This window comes from Rhinopithecus bieti, unplaced genomic scaffold (genome assembly GCF_001698545.2).
Source record: "Rhinopithecus bieti isolate Rb0 unplaced genomic scaffold, ASM169854v2 scaffold_5191, whole genome shotgun sequence".
NCBI lineage: Eukaryota > Metazoa > Chordata > Mammalia > Primates > Cercopithecidae > Rhinopithecus > Rhinopithecus bieti.
Genome location: NW_016804727.1, coordinates 537041 through 544264, shown reverse-complemented (window position 1 = coordinate 544264; position 7224 = coordinate 537041). Strand labels below are relative to the sequence as shown.

Genomic DNA, 7224 nt, shown 5'->3' with positions numbered 1-7224 from the left:
AAATTTACAAGAAAAAATCAAACAACCCCATCAAAAAGTGGGCAAAGGATATGAACAGACACTTCTCAAAAGAGGACATTTATGCAGCCAACAGACACATGAAAAAATGCTCATCATCACTGGCCATCAGAGAAATGCAAATCTAAACCACAATGAGATACCATCTCACACCAGTTAGAATGGCGATCATTAAAAAGTCAGGAAACAACAGGTGCTGGAGAGGATGTGGAGAAATAGCAACACTTTTACATGGTTGGTGGGACTGTAAACTAGTTCAACCATTGTGGAAGACAGTGTGGCGATTCCTCAAAGATCTAGACCTAAAAATACCATTTGTCTGAGCTATCCCTTTACTGGGTATATATCCAAAGGATTATAAATCATTTTGCTATAAAGACACATGCACACGTATGTTTATTGCGGCACTATTCCCAATAGCAAAGACTTGGAACCAACCCAAATGTCCATCAATGATAGACTGGATTAAGTAAATGTGGCACATATATACCATGGAATACTATGCAGCCATAAAAAAGGATTAGTTCATGTCCTTTGTAGGGACATGGATGAAGCTGGAAACTCATTCTGAGCAAACTATTGCAAAGACAGAAAACCAAACACCACGTGTTCACACTCACAGGTGGGAAGTGAACAGTGAGAATACTAGGACACAGGATGGTGAACATCACACACTGGGGCCTGTTGTGAGGTGGGGGGAGGGGGGAGGGATAGCATTAGGAGATATACCTAATGTAAATGATGAGTTAATGGGTGCAGCACACCAACATGGCACATGTGTACATACGTAACAAACATGCATGTTGTGCATATGTACCCTAGAACTTAAAGTATAATTTTAAAAAAGGAAGAATGACTGAAAAGTATGAACTAAATGCCAATTTAATAAATTCAAAGAAGAACAATAGAATAAACCTGAAATAAGAAGAAAGAAAAAAACAAAGATAAAAGTAGAAATTTATAAAATGGAAAACAAAATGACAAGAGAAACTCAATGATGTCCAAGAGATAAAAAGTAATAAAATTGACACATCCATGGAATGATTAACTGAAAAATAAAATAAGCAATATTAATTAAATTAGCAATTTAATTAATTAAATAATTCAATTAATAATTCAATTAATAAAATAAGCAATATTAGATACTTTAAAAATGAAAGGGTTTGGATGTTATTCCAACCAACTTTAACTGAATAAATTGAAAACTGAGATTAATTAGCAAATTCTTAAAAAATATAGCTTACCAAACTGACTCTAGAAGAAACCGAAGGAGTCTCAGTTTCAGGATGTAGGAGATCACAAAAGGCCACCTACTCACCCACTGCAACAATGAGAACAAAATCCGAAAAATTGCAAAACTCATATTTTTAAGTAATCACAAAGTCATCAATAGACCAGATGACAAGGACAGGATGAACTAAAATTCCAGAGAGGAAAAGATTCCTGTCTAGGTAAGCTTTGGGGGCATTTGTTGATTTGGGGTTGGGTTTAAGGATTAGACTTGGCCTACTGGGAGGAGGAGAAACCAGTGGGGATTTTGGTAGTCACAGAGGCGGGTGTAATGAAGTGCAATTAGAAGTGTTCCAAAATCTTTACTATAATGGGTATGCAAAGTAAAATTACAACAAGATAATATTACATGCCTACCAGAATGGCTAAAATTAAAGACTGGTAATGCCAAATGTTGGTGAAGATGTGGAGTCAATGGAGCTCTCATACATTGCCTGTTGGAATGTACATTGTTTCAGCCACTTTAAGAAGCTATCAGTTTTTGTGAAGTTAAATATATACCTACCCTTTGGATCTGCAATTCTCATGAAAACGATCAAAGTACTGATACAGGCAACAACATGAAAGAATGTGAGCATCACACTGTGTGAAATAAGCCAGTTACAACAGAAAACATATTGTAGAATTCTACTTATATAGTTTAAGAATAGGCAAAAGTAATCTGTCATAGAAGTCAGAATGATGTTGGGGGTAGATCTTTTCTAGGAAGGAACACAAGGAAAACTTCTGGGGTGATGGAAATATTTTATAACTTGATATGGGTAGTGGTTGCACAGGTAAGTACATATAAAAGTTTCATAGAGGCTTACCCTGAAGTTTGTTCATTGTATATAAGTTATACCGTATTTAAAAAGCCAATAATGCCTCCAAAATACATTAGAAAATAAATAAACGGATGAATAAAATAAAAGAGACACTTGCATAAAAAAGATGATAGTGTGTTACGAACCAAGGATAATTGTAAATTCAATGGTATGTGAGGTCCTAAAGTTTTGCTAGGTGTTTATTATTGCAGCCTCAGATTATGAACTTTTGACTTCTGCATCCCACTCAGGGTTGATTCATACTGGTTTTAGAGTTGTCTAAAAGCTGACTACACCCTCATCTAGTGACCGTTCTATCTAAGTTACTTTCTTGTATCCATTTGCTGAGTCACATCTACTCCACCCTGTGAAAGTATGCTCCTTTTTGTTACACCCACACTATTTAACATAAAGCAGGGGTCCCTGATTATTCTGCTGCTAGTGTGCCCTGGCTCCTGAGGCCTCATACCCATGACTCTCATCCCCCATCTTGCCCCATCCCACCAGTACCCTTTTCCTGGGGTCTCCCTGACTTCCTTCATCAACTTGAAACTTTCACAGTTTTACAGACACAGTCACAGTCCTTACTCTCTGGGTGATATGTCATAAACTAGATTATGAGAACGAGTGGTGAATTAGATGGATTATTTGATTTATGCAAGAACTGCATACCATTATATGTAAAAACATAAAGTCAGGTTCTCATATAAGAATGTGGGAGATGGAGAACTGGGCCTGAGCATTTGGTTGGGAAAGTAAGCAAATAATAAAGAAGTGACTTTTGACTGTTTTCTCTACTAGAGAGATTATGAATATTTCAAATGTCATTGAACAGGTTACACTTTCACGCTTCTTCCCCTAAAGCTTTTGTCAGATTATTGATAGCTGTGCCTTTCAATAGTTATTTTTTAAAAATTGTTGATGATGTCACTCTTGGAGAAAATAATATGCCACCATTCATAGGTATTTATGCTACTGTTCATAGATATTTTACAAATTTATGATTTCTTTATATCCTCTCTTATTCCAAAATGTTTTTTAGGTGAAATATTTAGAAGGTAATACAGGATCACACGTATATTAAAACCATTAGGTAAAGAAATCATGGGGAAGGCTAAATAATGGTAGGGGGAAAAAAAGGTGAAATCATGGAGTAAAATTAGTGCCTAAAATTACTGGTTTTTATACCGTATACTTTCAAAACTGACCTGAAAATTTGGTTCTGAGAATCTTAGCAGGAAACACTATTTGTTACCAATTGAACCCACATACATTTTTTTAACTCTGGTTGGTGTTAAACTGTAGGGTTTGTTAACTTTTCTAAAGGGAGCTGAAGGTCAGGCCTTCATTCAGAAATGTGATCCCCCAACCCTCTTGCATTATCTTAGTGTTTCCTTCGGGGAGAAATTAGACATAAGCCTAGTATTTTTGCCAGGCACATAAAGCTGCCATAATTCCAAAGACTTCCCATAGTAGTCTATCTGTCTGTCTGTCTTCCTCTGTATGTCATCCAACAACAGTATTTGAGAAATTCTCAGAGAGCTTTGTTTTCTGGAAGCTACTTATTTCTTAGAGTAGATGGTAGAAGGTATATTTGATTAAAGTAAAGTACTTTTAGGTTTTCATTACCTGTTTTTTATCTATTTTCCTTTTCTTTCTTTCTTTTCTTTTTTTTTTTCTTGAGACACGGTCTCACTGTTGCCTATGCTGGAGTGCAGTGGTGCAATTATAGCTCACTGTAACCTTAAATTCTCGGGCTCAAGCAATCCTTCTGCCTCAGCCTCCAAAGCAGCTAGGACTACAGCTGCGTGCCACCACATCCAGCTATTTTTTTTTTTTTTTGGTAGGAATCTTGCTAGGTAGGGTTTTGCTATGTTGCCCAAGCTAATTTTGAATTCCTGGCCTTAAACTATTCTCATGTCCTTGCCTTCCAAAGTGCTCAAATTACAGGCTACCACACCTGGCCTGTTTGTTCTTTCTGAAGATGCTGTTATGCCTTGGGAGATTTCATCAATAAAAGTGTCTGTAGTTTTCAACTGCATCTTTTATGAAATGTTATGACTAATTTTTCAACTAATACAAAGCAGGCTCCTGTCAGAGCAACAAATAGTCTAGAATTTCTAGGCTTAGAATACTATTTTTTGTTTCGAGGTATATTTAAATCTTCTAATTGAAAAGTATATTTCTTTCTATTCAATAAAATGCTGCTATAGATAGTAAGAACAATATTAATAATAGATATTATACTTACTCAGATAGTCTTGCAAATTTCTTTTACATATATGTGGGGAAAACCATCTCTTTTGGTGCTGAAAATATCTGATGTGTTTGTTTTCTTCCTCCTATGATGCTAGAGAAAAGTATTTTCCTCATTCTGGTTTTAATGGAAGTCTATGTGTTCTCTGCTTCTATCTCATAGCAAGCTCTAATTGGCTCAGAAACAACAGGGCGTGCTTAACAACTGGGAGGTTGGGGGAAGGAAGAATGTAGGTTCGGTTTCAGTTTCATTTCTCAGATCTGAAATTATGGCATGGCCTTTTCTATCTGAAATGCTTTTTTATAAGCTGTGGCTCTATACCACCTTCTGGTCTGCTTGGTTAAAATCTGAAGGCTTAACAATTTTTCCTCACTTGAGAGTTTTAAGGGCTGCAAAAAGCCTCATTGTCTTGTTACAGACAAACTGTGGGATATTCTGGCTTAACTGATCCTTTGGGAATATGAGTTTACGTTGCAGTCCCAGCCTTGTGGAGCACCGGGTTGGAGATACTCTAGGTCAGTATTTCACTGGCCTTTAAGGGTGGAGTTACGGTCCATTTTTGTTTTCCTAAAGTGTAAAGAATGTCTTTCAGGGATGGGACTTCTTTGAGCACCCCAATAAATGCTAAATGCCTCTGGCTTAGTTCTGCAGAGCAGACCAGGGCTGCAGCAGACCTGATGGTCACATTGTAGAGATTTATCTTTTCTAAGGTCAGTGTCAGGGCCAGGTAGAAAACTGCCTGGGTGAGAGCAACAAAAATAGCTGATATTTTAAAAACTAACAGCAAGTACTAATATTTATTGTATATGCTCAATTAGCTTTTGGTTTCCACATCCCATAATTGATTCACACTGGTTTTAGATGAAAATATTTAAAAACATTTATTTTAAAATATTTATTGGGCACTTACCATGTACCAGGCATTGTTCTAAGTGTTTCATATTAACTTAATTACTCTTCACAACAATCTCCTGAGGTAGAGATTATTTTTATCTCAATTTTAAAGGTGAAGAAACTGAGGCATAGAGATATTAAATAATATCTAAATAATATCTAAAGTTTGCACAACTAATACATGGCAGAGATTTGAACCCAGGTTTCAGGCCAGTGTGCTTAAATCCTGAGATTTAGGAAGAAAGAAAGTGGCTTTGAAGGACAGCCTAGCTATAGTCATTACACTCATAACCCTTGGGAGCCCTCCTCGTAAGGGGACCCTAGGCCTGAGCTCTGAAACCTGGGTTCCACTTTGCATGGGGACCAGTGTGATGGTTAATTTAATGTGTCAACTTGACTGGGCCACAAAGTGCCTAGATATTTGGTCAAACATTATTCTCCTGTTTCTGTGAGGGTGAGGAGGCAGGACTAGCTTGCAGCTCCCACTGAGACAGACAGGACAGCATGTGGAGACTCACATTGTGAGGTTTTGCTTCAAGAATTACTGCAGCAACATACCAGGAAAGCCAAAGCCAAGAGAATCCACAGACCCTGTGAAGAAACTGTATCGCCACCGCAGATTCCCTGAGATGCAAAAGAAAAGAAAAAAAAAAAAAAAAAAAAGCCATGAGTCTGCTTGCTTTCTCAGTGGGGAGGCTGATAGTCAGGGGCAAGTTCTCAGCCCTGGTCACTGGCTGCCTGGAAATAGACTCTGTGTTGTTGGCAGGGGCACAGTGGGAGTGAGACTGGCCTTTAGAACTGCAGGTTGTATGGAAGCGGGGTGATGCCTGTGACTGCTGGCTTTTCCCCACTTCCCTGGTGTCCTGTGTCACTCAGTGGAGACAACCATAATCCTCCTGAGAACGTAACTCCATTGGCCTGGGAACCACACCCCCGCCCTCACAGCAACTGCAGCAAGCCCCACCCAATAAGAGTCTGAGCTCAAACACACCTGTCTCTGCCCCAACCTGGTGGTCTTTCTTTACCTGCTCTGGTTGCCAAAGACAAAGAACATAATCTCTTGGGAGCTCTATGGCTCTGCCCACTGCCTCAGAAACATGAATATATAACTAGATGACCCTAGGTCAAGTTTGCTTCCTTCCTATAGTACCACAGCTAATGCACTCTTGAAAATGCCACCTTCTGGCTGGAGGCCAACCAACACATAACCAGTGCACTTAACAAAAATACAACCAAGGACCCTTACAGAGTCCACTTCACTCCCCTGCTACCTCCACTGGAGCAGGTGTTGGTATCCACAGCCGAAAGACCTGAAGATGTATTATATCACAGGACTCTTTGCTGACACTTCCCAGTACCAGTTTGGAGTCCAGTAGCTCTGCTGGATGACTAGGCCCAGAAGAGAAAAAAATCATCACTGCAGTTTGGCTCTCAGGAAGCCCCATCCCTAGAGGAAGTGGGAGAACACCACATCAAGAGAGCACCCTGTGGGACAAAAGAATCTGAATAGTAGCCCTTGAGTCCCAGATCTTCCCTCTGACACAGTCACCCAAATGAGAAGGAACCAGAAAAACAATTCTGGTAATATGACAAAACAAGGTTCTTCAGTACCCCCAAAATACCATACCAGCTCACCAACAATAGATCCAGACCAAGACAAAATCTCTGAATTGCCAGGAAAATAATTCAGAAGGTTGATTATTAAGCTAATCAAAAAGGCACTAGAGAAAGGTGAATTCCAACTTAAAGAAACAACAAACATGATACAGGATGTGAAAGGAAAATTCCTCAGTGAAATAGATAGCATACATAAAAAACAATCACAGCTTCTGAAAATGAAGGACACAATTAGAGAAATAAAATATGCACTGGAAGTGGTTGGCAAGATGGCTAAATAGGAACAGCTCCAATCTGCATCTCCCAGTGGGATCAATGCAAAAGGCAGGTGATTTCTGCATTTCC

General features: G+C 38.7%; 1 protein-coding gene across 1 annotated transcript in view; it reads right to left on the bottom strand.

Moving 5' to 3' along the window:
* The window catches only part of SAMD9 (sterile alpha motif domain containing 9), a 15054-nt gene extending 10555 nt beyond the window's left edge, over positions 1 to 4499 (bottom strand). Inside the window, 1 exon segment of the mRNA XM_017870301.1 lies at positions 4363 to 4499. The gene's annotated coding sequence lies outside the window, so the exon portion shown is untranslated.
* Positions 4500 to 7224: the final 2725 nt, after the last annotated feature.